This window comes from Rhea pennata, chromosome 1, assembly GCF_028389875.1.
Source record: "Rhea pennata isolate bPtePen1 chromosome 1, bPtePen1.pri, whole genome shotgun sequence".
Lineage (NCBI taxonomy): Eukaryota > Metazoa > Chordata > Aves > Rheiformes > Rheidae > Rhea > Rhea pennata.
Window position 1 is genome coordinate 128,247,766 of NC_084663.1, and position 25,427 is coordinate 128,273,192.

Consider the following 25,427-nt stretch of genomic DNA (forward strand, 5'->3'; position numbering starts at 1 on the left):
AATGTGCTATATTTCATGGCATTGTCTGATACCCTGGTTCTTAAACAGCTGTCTAAGAACTGTCCTGATTACACAGTGCCAGCTCTCCTTGTTTCCAGCTGCTTAATCTCATTAGAAGCAGCTAAAAATACATTAAATACTGACCTAATATTACTTTTCTGTTTCATCAATTTTTGTAGTTGTCATATGAATAAGAGGAGGCAGAAGAATTGGATCAGCAACAAAACAAACTCCTGGTAGAGATGTATTCAGCAAAATTAAAACATCTACAACAAAATATGCATGATTTCTACGGTAATCAGAGATCTAACATCCCTTTAGGATGTTTTCCTGGAATCTTGAACAAGGCACTGGCTCTGCTATGATTACTTGTTAAATTTCAGGACCAATTAATTTGCCAGTAGCACAATCCTGCCCTCAAAATCTATGACTGGCTAAAGGCAGATGACAAAGATCATACAAAGTCTCTTCGATTTCTATTGGATCACTCCTGCACTGACTGGGACAAGTACAGATATATCAGGCAATTGTCATACGACAGTCCTCCATTTCAGTTCATTGCAGAGGAAAGGCATAATTTCCAAACAAAAATAAAGGATTGGCTGCTGCTGAGCTTGGTTGCTGAAGGAAGCAAAGCAAGGCAGCCTGGAGCTGTAGTACAGGGTTTACAGAGGGTCAGTGAGAAACACTGGAGAAAAAGTTGGACTCAGATGTTAACTTGAAAGATCTGGAAGATGGCAGGATGAATTAAGACAGTGGCTGGACCACACAAAAAAATACAGAAGTCAATGACAGTATGCATAATCCAGGGAACAGAGTCTCTTTCCTTTGGATTACACATACTGGCACTGGCTGTGATCTAATAAGGATCAACAGCTATGGCAAAGGGCTTCTTCTTATATTTTAAGAAAGTGAGAGATTAGATAAAGCTACTGGAATTATTTATTGGGTCAGAAAGCACTCATCCGTACTTGCAAACTATGTATTTTCCTGAAGAATGTGCACTTTAGGATCTTGATACTAATTCTAAACATAGGATAAGAACTGGTCTTTGCTGGATAACAGCACTGTTGCACTAGTGATGTTTACTGGGTTTACATCTTCTCCAGAAACATTAGTCAGGCTTGGTTTGTTTCAGACATAGGGACTAGAATCCAATAATTCCTTAACTAACTTTGAGCAATCTCTGACACAGGAACCAATGTCTCAGCGTAAGGAAGATGACATGAAGAATCAGTACAGGCAACGTAAGGTAGACATCCCCTCTCACTCCTTCCCCTTGCACTTCCCAGATCTTTGCCAGAGAGTGACAGAAGGTGGTTACAGGAATTCTACATTTGCTCTGATTGAGTTCGATGCAAAACTGCAGCTTTAGTGTTTTTGTGGCTTTCATAGGTGAGATGAAAAATAATCCATGTAAGACAGGTGCTATTAAACATACAATAATATTTGAAGAAAAAAAAAGAACCACCAAACAGCACCTTTATTGCTCTGAAGGAGACACTTTAGAACAATATACACAGGCACACAAACAGAGGAACTTAAAACTAAATGAAGGCCCAGCATGTAGATGAAAAATCAGATGTATATCACTAAACTATTTGCAATGCTCTGCCTCAGCAGGAAGAGTTCGACTTTCACTGGTGTTAATGAAAAGTCCAGGCTGGTTCCTTCTATTTAAGTCACTATTGCCTGAAGTCTGTACAACATTATTCAGAATGGCATAAGATGATGAGAGTTTAAGATAGAACATAAAATGCAGGCATTTTCATGCAGGTATTTATCCTCTACTACATGAATAAGAGCTGTACTATAGACTTCAGGTTCATACACTTTATTATTACTTTCAATATTTGGAAAACAATGCCAAAATTTTGATAATCACAAGGAGCAATACCCCACGGTGAGCTTAACCATGCTCAGGAGAAGTCTGTTAAAATTAACAAGAACACCCATCGTGACAAGGATGTCCCCTTAAACAAGGAGCTGAGCTTCCACTACGTTGCCGCCTCTGTGTCCGAAACCCCTTGGAAGCGTATTTGGCAAGCTAATACCCTCTTCCCTAGCGAGGCTACAAACACTTCAGACTGCCACAGTGTGCCTGTCTGCCCAGACAAAGCTCGTGGAGGGAGTGAGCTTAGTTATTGGGCAATTCAAAAGCTGCCAAGAACATCTCTCCTTTCTTTTGCTGCACTTGTTTACATGTAATATAAAGGTCACAGCGTGGTCACTAAGCCCACTTGGAAGTCACGCCAGGCAGGCCTGAAAGAACAGAAAAACCTGGTTTAAACACTCCTTTTAAACGAAGATTTTTTAAAAAAAATAAATGAGTAAAGGCAAGGAAGGAGGATATAAGCAGGTGCCACAGCCAAACACCTCTCTCCCAGCGGCAGAGGGGCTGCAATAACGGCCGGCTGTAACGGCCAACAGCACCACGCGCAAGCCAAAACTGCAACTTACTCCCGCCTCCTCCCCCAACTCCCTGCGGCCCTTTATTTACGGCGCACGTTCAACCCCCATCCCCACTCCCCCCGCCGCCAAGTCTCGCGATAGCTGGGAGCAGCCAGCGCGGGCGGCGCCATGTTGGTGCCTGGACGGCGTAGGCCGGGCCCCTCCCCCGCCGCCGCACGGCTGGCGGCCTCAGCCGCCGACGCTGAGCGTGCGGCGCCGCCCGCATCCCGGAAGCGCTTTACGGCCGCGCGCCGCGCTCGAGGGCCCCCTCCCCCCTCCCTTCTCCCCTCCCCTCCCGGAGACCCGGCGTCGCTCGGAGACGCCCCCTCCCTTCCCCCCTCCCCCCGGTCCGCGCGCCCGCCCGCCCGCACCTGGGGGGGCCGCCGCTCCCCCCCCTCCCCCGCCGGCTCGCGCCCAGGAGGAGCGGGGGGCCCCGCCCGGGCGCCTCGCGTGCCGCCCCCCGCCCAACGGTCGCCCCCCGCCCCCCGGAGGCCCGGGGCTGAGCCGGGCGGGCGGGCGGGCATGCAGCCGCCGCCGAGCCCCCAGCGCAGCACGGTGAGGGGGCGGGGGGGGGGGGAGTGTGGGGCGAGGGGGAGGTGTGGGGGGGAGGGTTAGCGGCGCTGGGGGCCGGGGAGCTCTGCGTGGGGGCGCCGCGGCGGCGGCGGCGGGGGTGTGGTGATGGGGGGTGCCCGTGTGGGTCGCGGCTGGTGCTCTGCTGCCGCGCTGGCATACAGCGAGCGGGGGAAACTTCGGGCTTCGCTTTTGGGGGGCCTTGCTGAGAGGGTGGCTGGGTGACTGACTGCCTGGGGGGGCCCGCGCTGGTGCCCGCTTGGCAGGGGGCTGTGATGCGTGCTAGGCCCCACATGTACCGTTGTCGTTGTTTCGAGTGTGAAAATTGCAGGTGAAAGAGTTGACACTGCCTCTTTGACACGTTGACTGCAGTATGATGCTGATGCTGTTGTGGTTTGGCTCTCGGCATAGAAGGGCCCCAAAGGTAGCAAGGCCTTAGTTATGCTCCGTCCAGGGTCTTGTCTTGAGGTCAGATTTAAGATCCTACTGGTTGTTTATATTGACTATTCAAAGGACAAATACATATATCTTTGAATTATTTCTTTTGCTTTATTTTTAAATAAATATGTTGTTATGGTAGAGAAATGCTACTTTAACTGTTCATGGCTTGATGCTGCTTCAGTGTTAGTGTTTGACTCTGTGGTTGGTGCGTTATTTTCCTTCATTCAGACATGATTTGTAATCTAATATTGGCTGTTCTTTGCTTTAGCAAGGAGAAAACAAAGAGAGGAAAGGCAGTTGCTTAAGTGGCTTGAGAGTAACTATACTTTAGAGAATCCCTATCATCAAAAAAAGGTATGGCCCAGGTTTGCCATACAGGAATGTAGTGCAAAAAGTGAAGCAAGACAACTATGTTCAGATAGGTATGCATATGCATAAAACTGCCTTTGAAGGTTTCAGTGTTAACTGATTTCAAGGTGCTATTAATAAGCTATCAGTATATACTGTATTCATTTCCACTTTAAAAATAAGCTAAAAGGTAACTATTTGTAATGCTTTTATAAGATTTTAAGATTTGTCAGCTTGATGTTCTACGGTAGCTTTTTCTTTTCATTTCTTCTTCCATTTAAAAAATATATTGAGAGCAAAGAGGCTAACCTTTCCTGCTGATTTATTGATTAGGTCTATTATTTTTAGTGCTGATGTTCATGGCTACAAAATTGAGTAGGAAGTTTACAGGCTTGCATTCTGTAACAGGTCTACTTGATCTGTTTTCTTTTGAGAGGGCTTAGTGCAGAAGAACTACAGGAAAAGCCTATATGATCAGAGGTCAATATCTGTCCTGATAGCTTTAATTTTATTGTTCAGATCTGTGAGAATAGCACTACTTCCCTCCCCCCTTCCAGTATATTTTCAGTTAACATATTTCATGTAAAAAGAAGAAATGTTGAATTCATTTCCTCTTACTAGTGAGAGAGGAACAGGACTCTTACAAATGTTGTGAAATACTTTATTTTTAAAGGTTTAATTTTTGTTCTGTCCTGTGAATAGTGTCAGCTGACAGCAGCAATCTGAAGAATGGTACATCAGGCTGTATTAATGTATATATCGACTGTCTGAGTTTGTCCATAAAATTAACATAGTTTTTATATTCATTGGTAAAAAAACAGTAAAATCAGGATTTCTTTCTGCCTTTAAATCTTTGTTTTAGGTATAATGAGATGGATAAGAGTGATGGATGCATGTTATGAAGCTTAGCTTTGATTATTTTTATCTAGTTTGGGTCATAAACTTCGCTGCAAGTGCTTGCTGCTAACTAAAAGAGTGTACTGCGAGGTCTGCATCCATTCTTTCATGTTGTTTTCTGGATTCCATTGAGGGTCCTTTTTGCTTCCATGAATCATCATCTTCAGGAAGACAAGATAAGTTGAATAGGTGTGCTAAAACATATCCCTCTCCCCTTCATTCCCCCCTCGCCCTGCCCCCTACTTTGGTGGTATCTTTCCTCTATCCATTGAGTTGCAGAGGAGTAACAGTTTCTAGTTGTAAATGATTTATTTGAATTTGTGCAAGAGAATACAGTATGATTCTATGATTCTTAATGTTATCCAGTGATAGCTTGCCTATTCCTATGTCCTTTCAAAAAACATGTAGTGCTTGAATGAAATGAAGTTTTTGGTCGCATTGGCCTGTAGACACTTTCTGCTAGTTTTAATCCATTTAATTCATTTTGTAGGTACTTTGAAATTTAGTGAGTAGCCCTAAAGCGTGACCTGCAGAAGTATTCTTGGTCAATTACACCAAGAATGTTGTAATATATGTGGGTTTTAAATACCAGATTTGGGGGTCAAGTTTATAAATTTATGTACTGTAGTGCATAATAACCTTAAAACTTGTGAAGCTATTTTATTGAGTTAGTTTTCAGAGAAGAGCTATAGCATCAAGTGGAATAACAGTTTAAATCTTTATTTATACATGAAATATTTTAACAAAAGTGCTGAGTAACAATAAAAGCAGAAGTCTTTGATTCTATTCCTTGACATCAAAAATATTTTAGTGGTGATCCAGAATTGATCATATCTAGTAAATTTTGAATAAAGCGAAATCTATCCTGTATGCTTAGTCATCTAACTCAACAGTAGGACACATTTTTCTCAAGTATCACATGTATGTTCTTAATCATTCTAGTGAGTTGAAGTAAGTGTGATGTCTGCTGTTTATGTGTATGTGTGTGTGCATACAAATACAATAAAGGTATTTGTTATACAAGACTCTTTTTTTTTTTTTTTTTTTTGGTATGAGCCATTTAAAAAGCAGGCGACAAACGGAAAGTGAAACTAATGGAGAGCTTATATAAAGCCTCAGACTTTTGATAAGCACCTTTTGGACAGCTTTTGAATGCATAAACTCATAAAGTAGACAGATCCTCCATGCCTTGTGGTTTTCTAATGTTTTTTCTCCTCCTCATTACTGTCTTTACACAAACAAAAAATAAAGTTAAACTGAAAATTGGTAGTATTGGTTAGCACAGTAAACTGATATGAGGGAGTCACTGCCAAACTTTCCAGGCACTTTTCTTTTTTTTTCTTTGTTGTTCTGCAGCAGTCTATATAATGTACATTTTTTCTATAGGCTTATTTCTCTATGGATGTAATAGACCAAACTTTGTTTAAAGAGTGACATTAGCCATGTTATTCGTGTGAGAGACTAAGGATCGTGTTGTTACGATTGAGTGTACGGTGATGTTGTAGTCCCAGTTCCTGTATTTGAAGCATTCTTTCTAGATGGAAGGATGAGAATTTAGAAGTTCTTTTAAAGTTTAGACTAATTTATGCAAATGTTGAAGGTGTTGGTTCAAAACATTTCCAGAACAGGTTCTTGTACTCTGCCAAACCTTAATGTATCAAAGTTTTCCTTTGAAAGGCTTCCAAATTATGCTGGTAATGTTATGCAAATGTGTCTCTCCAGCTTAAGACAAAAGTCAGACCAGATACTGTTCTTAGATGAGGGGACTGAGTGCCTCCTCAGCAAGTTGGCTGATGATACCAAGCTGGGAGGAGTGGCTGACACACCTGAGGGCTGTGCTGCCATTCAGAGAGACCTGGACAGGCTGCAGAGCTGGGCAAGTGCAGGGTCCTACACCTAGGGAGAAATAACCCTAGGCACCAGAACAAGCTGAGGGCTGACCTGCTGGAGAGCAGCTCTGCAGAGAAGGACCTGGGAGTGCTGGTGGATGACAAATTGACCATGAGCCACCAATGTGCCCTTGTGGCCAAGAAGGCCAATGGTATCCTGGGGATGCATTAGGAAGAGTGTTGCCAGCAGGTCGAGGGAGGTGATCGTGCCCCTCTACTCAGCCCTGGGGAGGCCTCATCTCGAGTACTGTGTCCAGTTGTGGGCTCCCCTCTACAAGAGGGACATGGAGCTCCTGGAGAGAGTCCAGCGTAGGGCTACAAAGATGATCAGAGGGCTGGAGGGCCTGCCCTATGAGGGACAGCTGTGAGAGCTGGGCCTCTTCAGCCTGGGGAAGAGAAGACTGAGGGGGGATCTTATCAATGTGTACAAGTACCTGAAGGGAGGGTGTCAAGGGGATGAGGACAAACTCTTTTCAGTTGTCCCATGTGACAGGACAAGAGGCAATGGGCAGAAATTGAAGCACAGGAAATTCTGCCTGACTGTGAGGGGGAACTTCTTTCCTGTGAGAGTGACAGAGCACTGGACCAGGCTGCCCAGAGAGGTTGTGGAGTCTCCTTTTCTAGAGATATTCAGGGCCCGCCTGGATGCAACCCTGTCTAACATGCTCTAGGTGACCCTGCTCTGAGCGGGGAGTTTGAACTAGATGAATTCCAGAGGCCCCTTCCAACCTTACTGATTCTATGATCCATGGTAGTGATTGTCCCTTCTGATTTCTTATTCTGTATGAGATAGATAGTTTGTCAGCAGCTTCTATGCTATGTCAACCAGTACTTAAAAGATGGCACTGTAGTATTAGTAGACATGCATATCAGTCTCTTGAATACCAGAAAAGCATTGCTGAAGCCTTTGTATTAGTATGAGAAACTGTCTCACCATTATATTACATACTGAATTTTTCCAGATATATTTCAAAGTTAGAATGCTGCTAATAAATGTAGTTCAAGATGAGTTAATACTTGTTTTTTTTAATTGCTGTCTTTCTCTTTTTGAAAATACATTAGATAGATCATGGTGTATGTGTCTGTTTCATGTTGGATTGAACTAACTTTTCAATATTCATATATATGGTGGCTTATTACTTTGAATGTTTTCCCCTCCTTCAAGTCCTGTTACATAATAGACAACATATAATTTTTCACTTTTATACTGTATATATAGTATAATCTCCTTTAAGATTATATACAGCTTTGTGTGCTTAATCAGCATTGCTTCTTGGATTGGAGGTGGGCTTTACCTTTTTCAGGAACTGAATTTAAAATAGTGCTATTTTAAAATCATCTTCAACGTATTACCAAGTTTTGTCTTAATTTTGTTTTAACGTAACTCTGTAGTAGGAAAAACTACTTTTCCTTTTTTTTCAGAGGTTGTGTAAGGCAGGGTATGTTTGTAAGCAAATGGTGAAGCTACAAGCTAGAGTTAAAAGCTATTTTATTGCTTTTAATAAGCTAACTAACATAGCTTAAGAATATCTATTAAGTGCATGTGAGCTTACTGGTGGATAATTAAGAGCAGTTTTTTTAAAAACACTTTTAAGCAGGTTGCATTTAATCAGTCATGTTCCATGCTCGATATCCTTTAATGAAAAACTTGCTTACAGATTAAATTGTATATGTGTATTAATTTGAAAACTAGCACAGTTTCTGTGAAATTGTAGCCAATCTATGGTAACTTTTGGAGAAAAAAAAGAAGTACTACCAGCATTTATTTTGGATGTTGTAGCAGGAAAAAATATGGATACTTTTCTAAAATGTTTTCAGTGTTGACTGTTCAGATTTGATAACAAGATCCTAGCAGTGCTATTATTTTAATCTAATTGCAACTTTACCCTTTTATTTTCCCTTGTTTATGTTATAATGTATTTTTCCTGAATTTTCATCTGTTTGAAAAATTTGTAGTAGTTTACAACATCTTAACTTTCTGAAAGTACTTGCAGATAACTGGCAGAAGATTTGTTTTATTCTATGTATGTCATAGCATTTGTTGCATTGTGCGTAATTCCTCAAGTATAAATCTTACTGTTCTGTGGGAAGCTTGTATACTTTGACTTAACTCAAGTTTTGGATGTTTTCTTACAGTATTTGGAAAAAGTGAGGGATTTGTTTTCCTCCTTGGTTTTCAGCATTGGGCAGCGCATCAAAAACAGTTCAGAAGTGAAGGGGGTTGTTCTTTGCTTACCTGGATTCTGTGCAAGGTTTGAAAAGGATTTAAAATTTGTCTTTCATACTATTTCTGCAAGCTAATCTTCAAGAACATAATATGCCGGGCACTAGATCTTTTGTGGAACTTTGCTGTTGAAATGTACCTACCTTTCTTTGCTGGAACACTTAAGGTTGTATCTTGATGGTAGAGTAATTCTCACTTTAATGCTGTTAAGGCCAGACCAAACATGATATGTCCAAATAAGGCAAAGTGTTGATTTTGTACAGTTTCACTATATTGCTTCATATTTGTTCAAAAATGTTAATAGGTTAATTTTCTACTAGGAAGCTTTTCTGATGAAATATCACTTTTCTTCCAGCTGCTGACTTGAGAGCGTTAAAACTTTCTGTTGTTTTCTGGCTGATTCTACAGTGGTATGTCCTTTCCCCATATGGATGAATTTTTCAGTTTCTAGCTGAACCAGCAGTGTACTGATACGGTTTTAATAATTGTAGAATTACGAAGTAAATGTTGGTAGCTGAGCTCAGAGCATTTATATGAAATTTAGATTTTAAAACAAGACATTTTTGTCTGTGCTTTTGCAGATTAGCATGAGTCTTGCAACTCATTAAAAAGCTTCAAATGAACAGCCTGGGATAACACTAATTTTACACTGAATCTCTGCTTTGTCTCCTGCTTTTAGAACAACATTGATGCACGTGAACAGGAACAATAAACAAAGTATTACAAATGCACTTTTATAATGTTCTACACAGGTGCTTCAAAATGAATCTCACTATAGGTCTGCAAATGCTTCGTGTTTTGTTAGCTTGTGGGCTTTTGAGTAGCTGTTCAGGATGACATATGCACTTTGCACTTTCTCTTGCTTCCATATCAAAGACATTAGGGGCAGTTCTACTAGCAGCCAGGGACAGTGAGATGAAGTCCCTGTCATGTCTAGTTGTCTTTTGTGTTTATTAACATTTTTTTGTGACAAACCTATTTTTTTTAGTTTATTGGAACATCTTTAAAAGAAAGAGGAGAGACAAGATAACTGTCTCTACCATACCTGTTGCAGTAGAACGGAGTTTTCAAAATGACAGAATATAGATCCTCGTAAGTTAAATCTACTTCTTTATGAATGTTTTTGGAGCCTTTACTAGGTATAGTAAATAATTCTTTTGATTTAAAGAAGGTTCCAAGTCAAGTAAATGTTCTGCCTGCCAATCCTCTTCCAAGTTTGGGAATTGAGATAAATGAGGCTGAAGGTAGCCTTAGGCCTAAAGGAGACCTGAGTAAGATCAGCTTTCTTGATCTGCCTTTAGAACTGACCTTTTACTTCTGTCTGTCTGTCTCTCTCTAAAAGGGGTGTACACACACACACACACACACACACACACATATATATATACATGAAAAGGGGAGGGGAGCAAAGAAATCAACCAAGTACCAGTAAGTGTTGAAACCATTTTTTCATTTAGGAGGAAAGGGTCTGTGAGTGGGGATAAATTAGCAGCCTCTTTGAAGGGCAACTTTAAGTTAAGCAAAGGCAAGAAAGAAACTTACTTTCAGCAACTCTGGAGCAAGCCTTGGTGCTTTTATTACCGTTAACTGGATGACATCTCTCTGTACTAATGCTGACACTGAGAAATCTCCACTGATCTTTTCTGTTACTTGGTAAGGCACTAGTATCAACAACACAGATGTTGCTAGTACTGTGACAAACAGTACTGCTATTTCTGGAGGAACACTCAGTTGCTTGAAAGCTGCTTTTCCCTAACTGATACCACTTTCTGTACAAGTTGTAACAAAACTGAGTGACAGGCCTCCTGAGAGCATATGTTACCCAAGGTGTGATCAGGGCAAGGAGGCGAGAAGTTGCATTGTTTGGTTCCTATCTATACAATTAAATTCTGGGGCCTTTTCTTTTTGGAACTCCTGGTGCAGTTTTCACTCTTGTTTGTCTGTTAGCAGAAGGAAAAACCTACCATTATTGGCCAGGTAACTTCTGTTTGATGGAAGATTTTGTTTTTTCGAAAGAGCTCCTACTTTTCTCACTTTAAGTAATTCATATCTTCTCAAAGAGAATATTCAGCTTATTCTGTTATAATAATAAAAAAAAAAAAGCCAAACAAAACTCACGTTTTTTAAAATTGCCCTTGGTGAACTCACTGAAGAGGTCATTGTGGGGACTGCTGTTCATAATCTTGGAATCCATAGAGACTGAATGGAAGGGTTGTGAAAGAACTGACAGGAAAAAAATCAAAAGAAATTGCAGCTCTAATCGTGCATGAATACAATTCCAGAAAAAAAGTCAGCCCTTTTCTCTTTCCATGTTTTTCCACAGGTTGCAATTAAAAACATACACGAAGGATTTGTTTAGTCCATCCTATTCTTTCTGTAAACCACTCTAAAGAATGGCCTTAATGTCTTGTTTTTCTCCAAATTCTTCTTGAAAGGTTCTCAAGTTAAGGCCTTTTAAAGTCCTTAGAACTCTAGAAGAAAAAAAAAAAAGTATTTAGTCTTTGATTCAGGAGAGGAGAAAAAAAGTACTGAACATTTTACAAATCACAGAGGTTGAGATTGGAAGGCACCTTTGGAGATCTTCTAGTCCAAGCCTCTGCTTAAGCATGGTTGCCTAGAACAGGTTACCTAGGACCATGTGTTTTGAGTATCTCTAAGGATGGAGATTTCACAGCTTCTTTGGGCAGCTTGGTCCAGTGCTTAACACCCCCACGATGAAGAAGTGTTTTCTTGTGGGAAGTCATATTTCATGTTTCAGTTTGTTCCTGCTGTCCTGCCACTGGACTCTGCTAGAAGAGTTTGGCCCCATCCTTTTGTCACCCTTCCATCAGATATTTATAAATGTTAATAAAATCCCCTCCCCCCCACCAAGCCTTCTCTTCTCCTGGCTGCACTATTTCAGCGCTCTCAGCTTGTCTTCATAAAAGAGGTGCTCCAGTCCTTTAATTGTCTTTGTGGCCCTTTGCTGGACTTGCTGCAGTATATCCATGTCTTCCTTGTATTGAGGAGCCCAGAACTAAACTGGAACCCTGGATGTGGCCTCACCAGGGCTGAGGAGAGAGGAAAAATCACCTCGCTTGACCTGGTGACAATGCTCTATCTAATACAGCCCAGGATGCCATTGACCTTTGATGCAAGGGCACATTGCTGACTCACATTCAACTTGTCCACCAGGTCACCCTGGCCGTTCTCTGCAAAGTTTCTTTCCAGTGGGTTAGCCTACTGACGGTACTGGTGCATGGAGTTATTCCTACCTAAGTGCAGGACCCTGCTCTTGCCTTTGTTGAATGAACTTCATGAGGTTTCTCTCCATGCAAGTCTCCAGTGAAGATCCCTCTGAGTGGAAGCACAGCCTTTTGGTATATCAGCTACTCCTTCTAGTTTTGTATCATCAGCAAACTTGCTGAGGATGTACTTGATCCTATCATCCAGTTTCTTAATGAAATTATTAAACATTATTGACCCCAGACCAACTTCTAGTGACTGGCCTCCATTTGGATTTAGTGCTGCTGATTACAACCCTCTCAGCCTAGCAGTTCAACCAGTTTTCAGTTCACCTCACTGTTCGCTCATTAAGCCCGTACTTCACCAGCTTGTCTATGAGAATGTTATGCGAGACAGTGTCAAAAGCCTGACTGAAGTCAAGGTAGACAACCTCTACTGCCCTCCTCTCATCACAGAGATTATAAATAGTAAAGACAAGTTTTAAAGTAAATATTATGCTCGCATGACAGTGGCAGTTTTTTTTGGCTACTCTGAATAAGCGTGCTTAAGTGTAATCATTGATGTATTGTAGTTCTTTTATCTGTTTGCCCTTTTCCTGAATATTTTAGTTTAAGCTTTTTCAGTAGCGGTTTGTAGTAAACCCAGTATTTGCAGCTAGCTTCTAAATGCTGCCTTCTGAACTGAGCATGCTTACTTTTTTTTTTTTTTTTTTTTTTTTTTGCCACTGTTGATTGTATTGCCATCAGTGAAAATATTTTTGACGACTGCTACATGCTTACATAAGCTGCGCTCATTTTAAATGAAGCTATTTGTAGTACAGGCTATTTAGTTTTTCAGAAAATGAAAAATCTGTATGCTTACAGGGAGTGCCTTTAGATTTGTAAGACCCTTTTTGTTTGCTTTCCTGAGTCTTTTTTACTGAAGGGTTATTTTTTTCTGTTTTTTTTTTTTTTTTTTTTTTTTTTTTTTTTTTAGCAGGTGTACGGCCCATGTTTAAACTTGTGTGGCAAGTTCTTTCTGAGTATAGTAGAATTGGTCAATTATGTAGCTGTGTTACATATGTGTTTGAGCTGTGTGTCATAAAAGGTCTTGTCTTAATTTTTGTCAAATTATAGAAGTTGAAAACAAACAGAAGAACATGATGTTTTGGATTATTTGTTCATAAGTGAGTAATATTAAACTATCTAGTAGAAAGGTACTCTACAAAATATTTGTTGCTTTTGCAATATTCAGGAAATGTTTTGATCGTAATTTCAGCAATATGGTCTTAAAAACAAGTAGAGTAATTGTGGAAACAGATTTTAAAGGAACTAGGGTTCCTTTAACAGTTCATTGAGTTAGTAGCTATGAAAAAGCTAATGCTTGTTTGTATTTACTTCATTAAAACGCTGATGTTTTTTCAGTATAAGGTAGGTCTTTTACATAGTTTGCCTGTTATTTCAATTTTTCTGTCTGTTTCATGATTCTTGTTTGCTGTCCTCTAACATTCCTTCACAACCAATCTAGACTCACAATTTTTTTTTTTTTTGTGTGTGTGTATGGTTAAGGCTAAGAGCTGTTGCTTTTTCTGAATCTTCCAAATAAGAAAAAAGAAACTATAGACTCAGAAAGGAAGGCTTTCAGGGAAGTTGGAAACAGTGTACCTCTCCCTGCTGCTCAGGTTCCCAACTTGCTTGAGTGCAGGTCCTTTGGATGTCACAGGGATAATGATTACTATATCACTTAAATTTGAAAATAAGACTTTGAAAGCATTATTTTTTTTTTCAAATTCTAAAACACTAAGTAAAGTATAATCTATCAAATATATAGGTCTCTCCAAAGCCTACTTCAACTATGAGGTACCTGTGTATCCTAGACAGAAGGAAAGCTGCTAAATGGAGTCTTAAATGTATGACTAATAGTGGAATAGTCTTTTCTACCTACTTAAAAGGAGAGTCTGCTTGTGTCTGCTTGTGAGATCCTCCTAGTGAGGTGTTACCATGATCATTTTGATCTAGCATGACTCACTCTTCCATTACTGCCTGTGTCTGTCCTTTTGTTTTGTATCTGATCCAGGCACAAGGTTTCTTGTGGTTTTGAAGTTAAACAGGAAACTATTCAAAGTTAAGCTAGTATTTGGGGTTTGTAAATAAAAGATAAGCTTTAATAAGGTTCATGTCACCATTTGGTCCCTAAACAATTGTGGTAGTGCCTCGGGAGGAGCAAGCAGACAAGAAAAAGTAGAAAAATTGTCTTTCCAGTAGTATTGTGTATTTTTGCTGGTTTAAAGTGATTGTGATTCAGTCAGACCAGACCAGACCTCATATGTTGTAACTGTCTCTTGGAGAAACAACCAACACAGCTGATGGTGCTACAGCTAAGCATTTTATGCTGATGAGTATTTACCTGGACAAAGCTTTCTCTCCTCCTCTCTCTGCCCCTCCCTCCCCCCGCCCTTCCAGAAATTTATTTCCTGAAGTTAAAGGTTGTTTTGTGCCTCTTGCTCACTTCTTGTTTTAATTCTTAATGTTTTCTGAGTTCAACAACAGTAGCAAACGAGTCTTTCTTTTTCTGGATTTTTTTTATTTGCTTGGCATTTTCGGATATGACACTCTATACTGGAGAGAAAAGTATAAGCATTTGGATGTTTGATATTTTTTTTCCCTTATCACTTCCTATTTACCTCTCTTTGCAGAGGAGAGGGAAGTAGACTGCAGCCCTCATATAAGTAGGGGCAATCTTATGCTCACTGTTAAAGAACATTTGTTACAAGCTTGATATTTGGGTGTAATGTTTCTTTTTTATTATTCCTGCTGTTCATTATTCTGCACTTCTGATGTTAAAGAAATTACTTTTTTTCTCCTTCTTGTTCTGGAAATGTCCTTAGATAGCACTTGTTAATGTGAAGTTCTAATACTATAGAATTTGTTAGTAGGTTGCATTTTTCTATTGACTTCCAAATTGGCCCATGTTATATCTATTCTGTTATAAGTTTCTCTAAAGAGACTTGTTAACACTAGTAATTTAAAAACTAACTTAAAATGTAAAATAGCTAAATAAAATTGATTGTTCAAATGTAATTGCAGTTCAGCTCTTAATTGAAAGTAAAAGGTAATCATTTCAAACTAAAAAAAATCACTTATTGTAATAACCTATTAAAACTTCTCATACTTCATACAATTTAAATATGCTTGATTTTGATTCTTTCATGATGATGTTTAATTATTGATAAGTTTGGTGTACATAGTAATTATTTTGACCTAAATAGATACTACATTTCAGTGTTTGAACTTGCAGTGTAAATGTATGCTTGCTTTTCTTTACACACAGTTACTTTTTTTCCTGGAGTCAGTTCAGTTGATTTGAGCATGTAGGACCACATAAAGAATGTCCTTACTCTTAAGTGTATATGGAAATTTATTGGTTGTTAAGGCAGCGACTCATCTGAAGAATATTTTATCTGTGTTCAGTTAATTTACTTTTCTAGTATATAAATTCTTCTATTCTGATCAACCTGGTTAGGTATGTAAACCTGACATATTGTCAGATAAAGGAATAGAGATCTTGTACTGGAGAAAGTATTTATGGCAAGTTGAGTGTATGATCTCTTTTGCAACTATTCTTTTCAAATTTTTGTGAAATTACTTTCTAATTGACTTTAAATCAAATATCCTTTCCTTATATGCTTGTCTGATTTTCATGTTAACTTCCTAAGTAAAGCTGTTTACACAGTGAAGAATTAGTGGGCCATGGAGTGTCCAAGATCTTTTGTGTACCCTGAATGGAGTGTCTGCTGTCCTTGGCAGAGAAGTTAACTAAATACTATACTAAAATGCAACTCTGTTAACAGATTCTGCAGGCAAATTTTACTTTACAAATATTTCACTTAAAAAAAAATAAGAAAAAACAGTACTAACTTTTAATTACTGTAATAGGAAACTGATAAGATGGAATTACTTTCAACTACTTTTGGTTCTGAAGTCTATAGATCTCAGTTCATGGTGCTTGTGTCTGGGGCAGGCATTGTCAGTTATTGGTTGCACAGAGATACTCTGTCAGAGTCATTGAAGGGGGTGAGTGCAAATGTAGTTTAGACTTAAGATTTTTATGTTGTACACAGGTCTGTATTTGATATATGGAAAGATGCATGATCTTGGTGTTTTCCCCGCTCTGTGTTGTCAGCGAAAGATGCTCTTCTAAGACTCCAGGAGGTTAGACCAAAAAGACCTGTATTTCAGTTTCAAGTTCTTAGTATCTAAATAAAGAGCTCAACTTGCTCCGTGTTGCTCCTATCTCTACCCCTGTAGAGATGTATGCACACTGCCACTTCTAAACAGTAAATAAATTGAGAGATTAGTTAAAGAACTAGATTTAGCACCATATTTCCTCCTTTGCTGCAGTGCTTGAGCAAAAGTGTACCGTATCAGGTGAAAGATGACTTTTAAGTTTTTAAGCCTGCATTAGGAACTACTAAAAACTGTTGGTTATCAGTTGCACTCCTGCATTCCTGTGAAGGAATGCACTTGATTCATTTTATCTTGTGTTCAGGTCTAGTCCCAGTTTGTTTTCTATAGCCATATTGGTAAAAGTAAAATTTGCTCGTAACTTTCTCTACCAGCAGATAGTCATGAAGAACCAACTTGTAGAAGGACTGTTTGGCACTACAGAGCATCCTCCTGTACAACTTTTCTATTGTAACTATCATTTTATGGAGCCACGGAGTTGTTTAATGTGTTCTGTTAAAACTCATGATGACATATACTAGCTTATTTACTCTCCATCATCATAGAATTGGTCTTTTAATACTCACCTATGCATAAAATGTCATACATTCTCCAGCCAGAAATTGCCTTGGTCTCATTATTTGGGCCTGAAATTTCCCGATGGGGTACCAAACCAAGAAAAATAAACAGACAAGACTTGGGCCTGACAACTGAGTGTCTTTGTAGGCAATGTCAATGAGCAACCAGGGTGTCAGGATTGCAAATGCAGTTTTTGTTAAACTATCAAATTCATGACTTGAAGCCTCAGAGAGAGAGAGAGAGAGAGAGAGAGAGAGAGAGAGAGAGAGAGAAAGAAGCATGGTCCTTAGGATAAATGCATACTAGCTTATAGCTGAAAGTGACTGAGATTCATAAAGCTTCTAATTTAAAGACCGTTAAATTGTCAGAAAAATCAGTTTGTTGAGGACACAGAAGAATGGAAGTTATTTGGCAGTGTGATATGAAAATGAATATGGTTAGAAAAGTTCAGTGTTAGTTTCTGTCCTTTTACCTCTGCTAGCTGTAGTCACTCAGCTTGTCCTTGCTGGCATTAAAATACCTGATTTTGTGCCAGGTTCTCTGTGAGTAAGAGGATGCTTTAAAGCTTTTATCAAATTAAGCCATTGGATATTATTCAAGTCCTTTGAAGCTATACAAGAATTCTGGCAGGAATGTATCAGTGCATCTTAGGATGAACAATTTTATTCATATTCCAGTCTTCCCATATCTGTTTTTGGCTTGTCCTGTTTCTGGCTGAAGATTATGGAACAAGTAGCTCTGAAATATCTACACTTTCTCGTGGAGATTTGCCACTGAAACAATTCTACATACAGATGGCAGCTACTGCTTTATCTGAGTGTTGATTATTTAAACGTTACCCGATACTACCGAGGTTTCTCTCCACAGTAGTTGTAACACAGTACTGGCTTATGTAAAGAGGGAAGCTCATAGCTTTCCTTCCACCAGGCTGTTTTCGTATGGTATTAATATTGCGTATACAGAAGGCTGAAGCCGGTGCAGAATGAAAACATGAAGGATATCTCTATTTGTCTAGTATCTAAGTTATCTCTGCTGAAAGTCTTTGGACTAAGTGGAGGTAAAAATTTTCATCTTAAAATAATAGAAGATAAATGTGACCTTGAAAAGAAACAGAACTGCAGAAAAAAAATCAAATTTTAAGGTACTCGTCCTAAGTAAACACCAATCTAGAGATTATATGACACCTGGAGATATACATGTATGTGTATTTTGTATTTTGGTTAGCAGATAGTGTTTTAACATCTCTTTTTCTCTTTCACTGGGAAATTGAGTATAGCAGTTCTTCATGTGTGACTGATTCATAGAAGATACCAGCGTTGTGCTCTGTGTGTATTGATTTTATATATTATATATAAATATACACGTGTGTGTGTGTGTGTATATATATATATATATATATGCATAAATGCACAAGCATATATGTTCTTATATACCTACATACATATGCACAAACATGAAAAGACCTGTTGTTGTGAAAGCTGCCTTGTAAATATCTGTCAGAATATATCACAAAATAGGCCAGGTCCATGCTGTGGTTTCCTATCTTACCAAGTTCTCCTGGAATAATGCAAGAGATAGGCATGCTGTATAACTTTTCCACAGTATTTTACAGCATTTAGTCATGTCAGAGAAATGTAGACTGTCAGGCAACCAGAAATAAATTTTCAGAAACAGGAATTTTGTGTTTTCTGGTGATTAGAGAGTATTTGATTTGTATTTCTCTGCATTTCTCATGATCTTTTTGCATTACTTTGTACTAGTTCCTGTCTGTTCCTTGTTTTATGTCTGCTCCCTCACTATTTCTGTCTTATTTTTCATTCCTCTTCATATGCTCTTCTCCACTTCCCTCCTGTTTCCTCTGTGTAGAGTCATATCCTCCATTAGTCTTTTGCATCATGGATCCTGAAATGAGATTTTCTTGTCCCCTCACTCAACTTCATCTTTTTCTAATACAGGGTTTTTCTTCTAGTTTTAAGGTGACCGTGAGGAGAGGCTAGTAGTAGTCAGGCCAGAAACAGTGTTGCATTGGTGTTAATGCTTTCCAGTACCATTTTCTTCTCTTACTGCTTTGTATTCTGTCTTTCAGCTGGTCTTCTCAGATACAAGAGTTCTCTTCAAACTATTGAATACAGAAAAATCGTTAATGTAGATTTTACTTTTGGCACTGTTGCCAGTCGCCTCTAATAAACTTACACAGGTCATTTAAATTCAAACTAGTATCAGTAGCTCCTTTCATTTCTGCAGGTAAATGAGTACTTCTTTACAGGTATAAACATATTTTGTGATCACCTGCTTATTGGTGCAGCAAAATGTTGATGTTTAAGACAGTAGATGTGCTGCAGCTGTTGTCCGTGTCCTATCTCTGTACTCTTCCATATACGAAGTTTTTAACAAAATAGAAATCTTTGGTACAGTCACTGTATTTAATATAGAATATTTTCAAGGTTTGACATGAAAAATTAAGACACTTATCAGAGGAATTCTACCAGTTTGGTTATTTATAACTTTTGTTTGTTTCTGTTACAATACTACCCTTAGACATCATAAAAATCTTTCAGTGAGATTTCAGAAGCAGGAAATGATGTTTGGCGATACTTTTGCTAAAGTATTATTACTTTATTATCATAGAATCAGTAAGGTTGGAAGGGGCCTCTGGAATTCATCTAGTCCAACCTCCCCGCTCAGAGCAGGGTCACCTAGAGCATGTTAGACAGGGTTGCATCCAGGCGGGCCCTGAATATCTCTAGAAAAGGAGACTCCACAACCTCTCTGGGCAGCCTGGTCCAGTGCTCTGTCACTCTCACAGGAAAGAAATTCCCCCTCACGGTCAGGCAGAATTTCCTGTGCTTCAATTTCTGCCCATTGCCTCTTGTCCTGTCACATGGGACAACTGAAAAGAGTTTGTCCTCATCCCCTTGACACCCTCCCTTCAGGTACTTGTACACATTGATAAGATCCCCCCTCAGTCTTCTCTTCCCCAGGCTGAAGAGGCCCAGCTCTCACAGCTGTCCCTCATAGGGCAGGCCCTCCAGCCCTCTGATCATCTTTGTAGCCCTACGCTGGACTCTCTCCAGGAGCTCCATGTCCCTCTTGTAGAGGGGAGCCCACAACTGGACACAGTACTCGAGATGAGGCCTCCCCAGGGCTGAGTAGAGGGGCACGATCACCTCCCTCGACCTGCTGGCAACACTCTTCCTAATGCATCCCCAGGATACCATTGGCCTTCTTGGCCACAAGGGCACATTGGTGGCTCATGGTCAATTTGTCATCCACCAGCACTCCCAGGTCCTTCTCTGCAGAGCTGCTCTCCAGCAGGTCAGCCCTCAGCTTGTTCTGGTGCCTAGGGTTATTTTTCCCTAGGTGCAGGACTCTTCCCTTGCCCATGTTGAACCTCATGAGGTTCCTCTCTGCCCAGCTCTGCAGCCTGTCCAGGTCTCTCTGAATGGCAGCACAGCTCTTAGGTGTCAGCCACTCCTCCCAGCTCGGTATCATCAGCCAACTTGCTAAGGAGGCACTCTGTCCCCTCACCCAGATCATTGATGGAGAAGTTGAACAGAATGGGAACCTTTCTACATCTGTAAGAGTGTGTGTGGGGAAAATTAGTTTAAGGGGAAACTGTTTGCAGAGAAACTGTCTTTACAGTGCGTGTCTGAGTTTAATAGTGCTTGAATAGCAAAAAAAGAAATTTTGCATTAGAACTGATACTAATCTGTAAAATATTTTCTTTATAGAAAAGCAAAGAAATTCAATGTACTGTAATGAATTTAATGTTTCTTTAAGTGTTTTGTTGCTTCTTCAAGTTGCAGAGTATTTTTAAACAGTTGATACAGAACTTTTTTCTTCTCTTTCTGCTTTAAGAATGACTTAATTCAAATTAATTGGAGCTTTTTTGGTAGTGTAAGCAAACTTTATTTTGGAAAGATTCTGTTGCTGTTATTCACTGACCCTGTTACTAACTCAGAGCATGGTTAACCATAATGAGTCAGTTTCAGTCTTGTAGTCCTCCTGGCTTAAACTGACTCTAATAACAATTGTCAAACTTTTACTTCTTTGTGAAATAGCTTATTTCTGAGCTGCCCAGGTAAGCTGAGTAACTAGCTGAAAATTCAAATATTATACTCCTGAATGTGTGAAGTGCAGCTGTGTGCCTTCTAGGAAATATAAATAGTCTCAGAGGACTTACCCGATTACATTGCTTTTACTCAGCAAATGGACCATAATTCATTTTGCATTTATTGATAGCAACTCAGTTATCTATTTAGAGGAAACATTTTTATTAAGGAGAGGCCTAAATCAAAGGAAGACAGTAAACAGAAGTGAGGAATGTAGCTGGTTATGTGAATAGCAATTTGAATGTGTTGCTGTGGATTTTAAGTGTAGTTCACTCTAAAATTTTATCAATTTTATATAGGAAGCCAGAAGCCAAATGATGGTTTCATATTTTTTAAATCACAACTGTTGTCTTCAGACTTACTGAAACCTCTGGCTTCAGAGAATATTTAATACTGTGAACTCCAGCAAAGTAATGACAATGTCTCATATTGCAGAAGTCCCTTGCTGAAGGATTCGCTGTAATTTGCCCTGTGTAAATACATATTGAAACAAACCCTGTTCTGAACATCTTACAAGCAAATTCAAAGTGCAGCAATAAATTTGTGAAGTAGGTGCAAGAGCCAATGTTGAAAATCACTTGTCTTATGTAGGAGCTCTCAAACATCTTAGTTTGGAATAGTGTTTAATTCCTGTTAAGCTGATCAGGAGTGAAACTGGTGACCTACAAATAGCTCTCTGTAGCAACACACTTGGGACATCTACTCTTCAAGAAATGTTAATATTATACTTCTGAGAAGGAATCTTGCTTTATGGAACAACTTTTTGTATTGACAGTCCAGTATTTTTGCAGTTTGTTAGCGAAGTTTTCTACACAAGTCAAGCCATTTATATATAACAGTCTGTTCTTCTACAGAAACTTCTGTAGTCAGATCTAAGTAAGGCATATTAACAAGGCATATCAGTGTCCAAATACACTTCTGAACACTGACATTGCAAATTAAAATTCCAGCTTGCTTCACACTTCCTACTCTTGCTATGAGTGAGACGAATGTAAAAATAAGCCTCTGACACTTGTGCTGAGGAAAGGAGTATCCCAACATAAGCAGAGCCAACCTGTTGTTTGGTAAAACTGCAGATGACAGAAGCGCTGCATTACCATCTTGATAATGACAAAATCGAAAAACTCTGGCTTCCTGTGTACAGACTTTCACCACGGAATAAGTTTAATCGAAAATAGAAATACTTGAGCATATTTACTTGTGGAAATGTCAAATCATAGTCGCTAGTTCTTCTCCAGCCATCTCTCTAGTTTAAACCGTGGCTATTAGTAGTTGTTCAACTTGAAAATATGAATAGGAGACTGTATTTAAAAAGAAAATAGTAATGCTAAAGCTCATAATCGATGTATTTGGAGATTAATAGACCTTTTCCCATACTGTACAATATGTTAGTATGTAGTATGGTACATTCTTGGAAGGGGAAATGTATCCTTTCTGGCACATTTCTGCTTATTGCAAAAGAATACAAAAGCTAAAAATACCTTGCATCACTAAAATTGCCTTCAGCAGGGCCAATATTTGGTGTTTGTGAGTTAGGAAATTTGTCAATACCATGGCCTGTATTTGACAAACATTCAGTCAGTATTTGTAGGTCATACATACTGTCAAGAAAGCTAGTTCATTCGTCATAGTTTTGAATACTAACATTTTAGTCTGTGTACTCTAACATGATAACTTTGATAATCTCATGATCATCTCTGCTGTATACGAATTCACTTGTGCTTACGACTTTTAATTTCACCTAGTAAGCTCCAGAAGAACTCTGGAAATTGGTCCTTGCTGTATAGTAGCACCATACCAGAACTGTCTGGCTGCACTGAAAACTTGCTTCTGTAGTAACTTTGTTATACAGCTGCCTCTGGTTGCTTTATAGTTGCTTGGGGGAATGAAAGTTCCTGTTGAATAAATTCTTGTTGGAAGTATTTACTAGTCACAAAAGATAGAGGAATTACTGGCCAAAGACTTCTTAGTCACTTACCAAAAAGAGTATCAATTTTCCAGAGTACCGGTCTCATTATCGTTCAGTTTTTAACATTTCCTGGTATAATATACCATGAAGTTATTAAAAGTAAACTACAGCTTCTGGAGATTTCACTTGTATACGGGGTACAGATGGTTTTTGCTCCTTTTCTTTTGCTTCCAAGCAGTGGAATAAAAAAGATCTTTTGTTTAAAATAATTCTCTTACCTTAAAGGACAGAAATTTAAGCATGACCCAGTTGTAGGCTAATGTGTAACTTGTTCTGAAGACGGTATGCTCTTGTGGAGAAGTCCTTCTAACTCTTTTCTATCTAAGACTGGCAATCTGGTGTTTCTGTCCCTGATGTTTGTGTTTAATCTGTGTAAATGCTAAACTATTTATAGTTGTCCTGTGACTTTTTTTGATGGCTTCTATCTCTGATAGAAAAACAACAACAATAAACAGATAATGCTAGGCCATTGAGTTTAGATCTTGTTGGCTCACAAAGATGACAGACTGTAAATTAAAGGGAGATAAGCAAAGCAAATGCCAAAGCACGAAAAAATACATGCCTAGGAGGAAGTAGTGACTTTTGAATGTTATTAACAACAGATCTTATTAACATGCTTCCCCTCAGCCCACAAAAGAAACATTGTTATGCTTTAGTCCTATTTTCAGCCAATGTCACTGTTGTGCTGAAAATGGATTTCCTCCATCCAGGTTTCTCTTGCTTCAGAATTGCATATTGGTTTTGTGTGATGAAGACACCACATTGCATTATAGTATTCCTTGTTTGTAGAATCTGTCAAAACAGTTTTCAAACATGGATAAAATTGATTATTGCTTAACATATTAAGCCAGTAGATAAAAACAAGAGAAGGAATTTCTTCATTGCTTTATGTTCTCATTTCATCAATGGGAGTGAGATAATGGTACTTTCTCCATACTGGTTTTTCCAGCATGACTAACAACAGGAAATTTACAACTGAAAGAATAGACAGATGCCCATTTTTATTATCATTGTAGGTGACTAATCATATGATACATGCTGCTTTGAGCATGTTTCATGGGTTCGATCTTGTTTTGCTTAAGTAGGAGTTTCCTTTGATTCTTTAAACAGAAGATACTTATCTTCTGTCACAGTAATTGTGAAATTGGCACTTCTTAGTAGTGTTTTTTGGTAGTAACTGAGAGGATTAATTTTTTTTTTTTTTTTTTTTTTTTAGTTTTTTTATCATTATCTCAAATAAAGGATAGATGAAAATGAGTTGCATTCTGTTTCAATGCTCTGAACTGTTCTAGCCCATCAAATGAGGCATCTGTTCTGTGGTTAAGTGGACACAGAAATTTGAGCTGAAAATAGGCATGTGAGCTTTTAACTTCATTATAATGTAAGAGATCAATTGGTCAGCAGTGATAGCTTGTCAGCTTTTTTTTTACAGTTTTTGGCAGTTTTATTTTTACATTAGCGCTTTACTAATTTCCATTGTCTTCCTGTCATCCAGGAGCTTTATGAATCTGTTGATATTCTTATAAAAGTTAATGAATGTTCACTGCAAGATGGTTTGCCAAACCATACAGTTGAGTCATTCCCTTCGTAACAGTGACAGCAGCAAACTGAGCTCAACTTTGAACATGGACTGCTTTCCTTATGCTTCATTGCATTTAGTGTGTCTTATGAAATTAAAAAAAAATCTTTAAGTTCTGTTCTATTTCTTTCCTAGTCTACTTCCAGGCTGTGAGGCAAAGATTCCAAAAGCTGTAGGATGCAGCAGCCTGTAAATAAAAAGTTTCTATTACAAATGGTCACTGTGATTTGTGAGGTGGGAGAGAAGTTTTGACCTATCTGTAATTCAAAAAATTATGGTAGCTGTATTGTGCAGGGAAAAGTAATTCTTGTTGAAACATAATATATGACAAAACCAGTGTGACTGTGTAAGTAAAGACAGCTGTGATGAAAAAGTGCTGTCCTGGCACTGTTTAGCTTGTACTTCTGATTTAAGATCTTTGAGTTAGCAAATCTTTGTGAAAGTGTCACATTACCACGAAAGTATTTGCCTTTCTCTGTGGCAGGAGCAGTCCAGAGTTTAGCAGGATTGGTATGAGCGTTCTAGTGTTTATGATATGGATTGCTTTTTCGTTTTGTTTGAATGGCTAAATAAATGGAAACAATGTACAAAAACTAGTCTCTTTATTCCTAGTATTAATATGGCATGATGATTTTAAACCATTTACAGTCCAGTTTAAATAATCCTACTGCAGGCATCTTTGAATTTAAGCCAGCAGTGGTTCCAGAGGCTGCTCAAGGATTAGAGATGAGATTGCATCTGCAGCCAGATCATATGCCAGGAATGTTTATTAGGCTGTAATTGAGTGCAGATAAATAGTAGATATGAATGGGATGGGGTGTTAATGACCATCTTTTTGCTTACCGAATTCTTGATGTGAAAGAACTGTTTGAATCCTTTTCAAATTTCAGTCGTTACTTTCACAAGGTATGTTACTTGTGGAAGTACTGCTATTTAACAAC

General features: G+C 38.9%; 1 protein-coding gene across 1 annotated transcript in view; it reads left to right on the forward strand.

Moving 5' to 3' along the window:
- The first annotated feature begins 2,893 nt into the window (after nt 1–2,893).
- The window catches only part of TAB3 (TGF-beta activated kinase 1 (MAP3K7) binding protein 3), a 47,676-nt gene continuing 25,142 nt past the window's right edge, over nt 2,894–25,427 (forward strand). The window contains exon 1 of the mRNA XM_062600077.1: nt 2,894–3,006. The gene's annotated coding sequence lies outside the window, so the exon portion shown is untranslated. The remainder of the gene's footprint in view (nt 3,007–25,427) is intronic.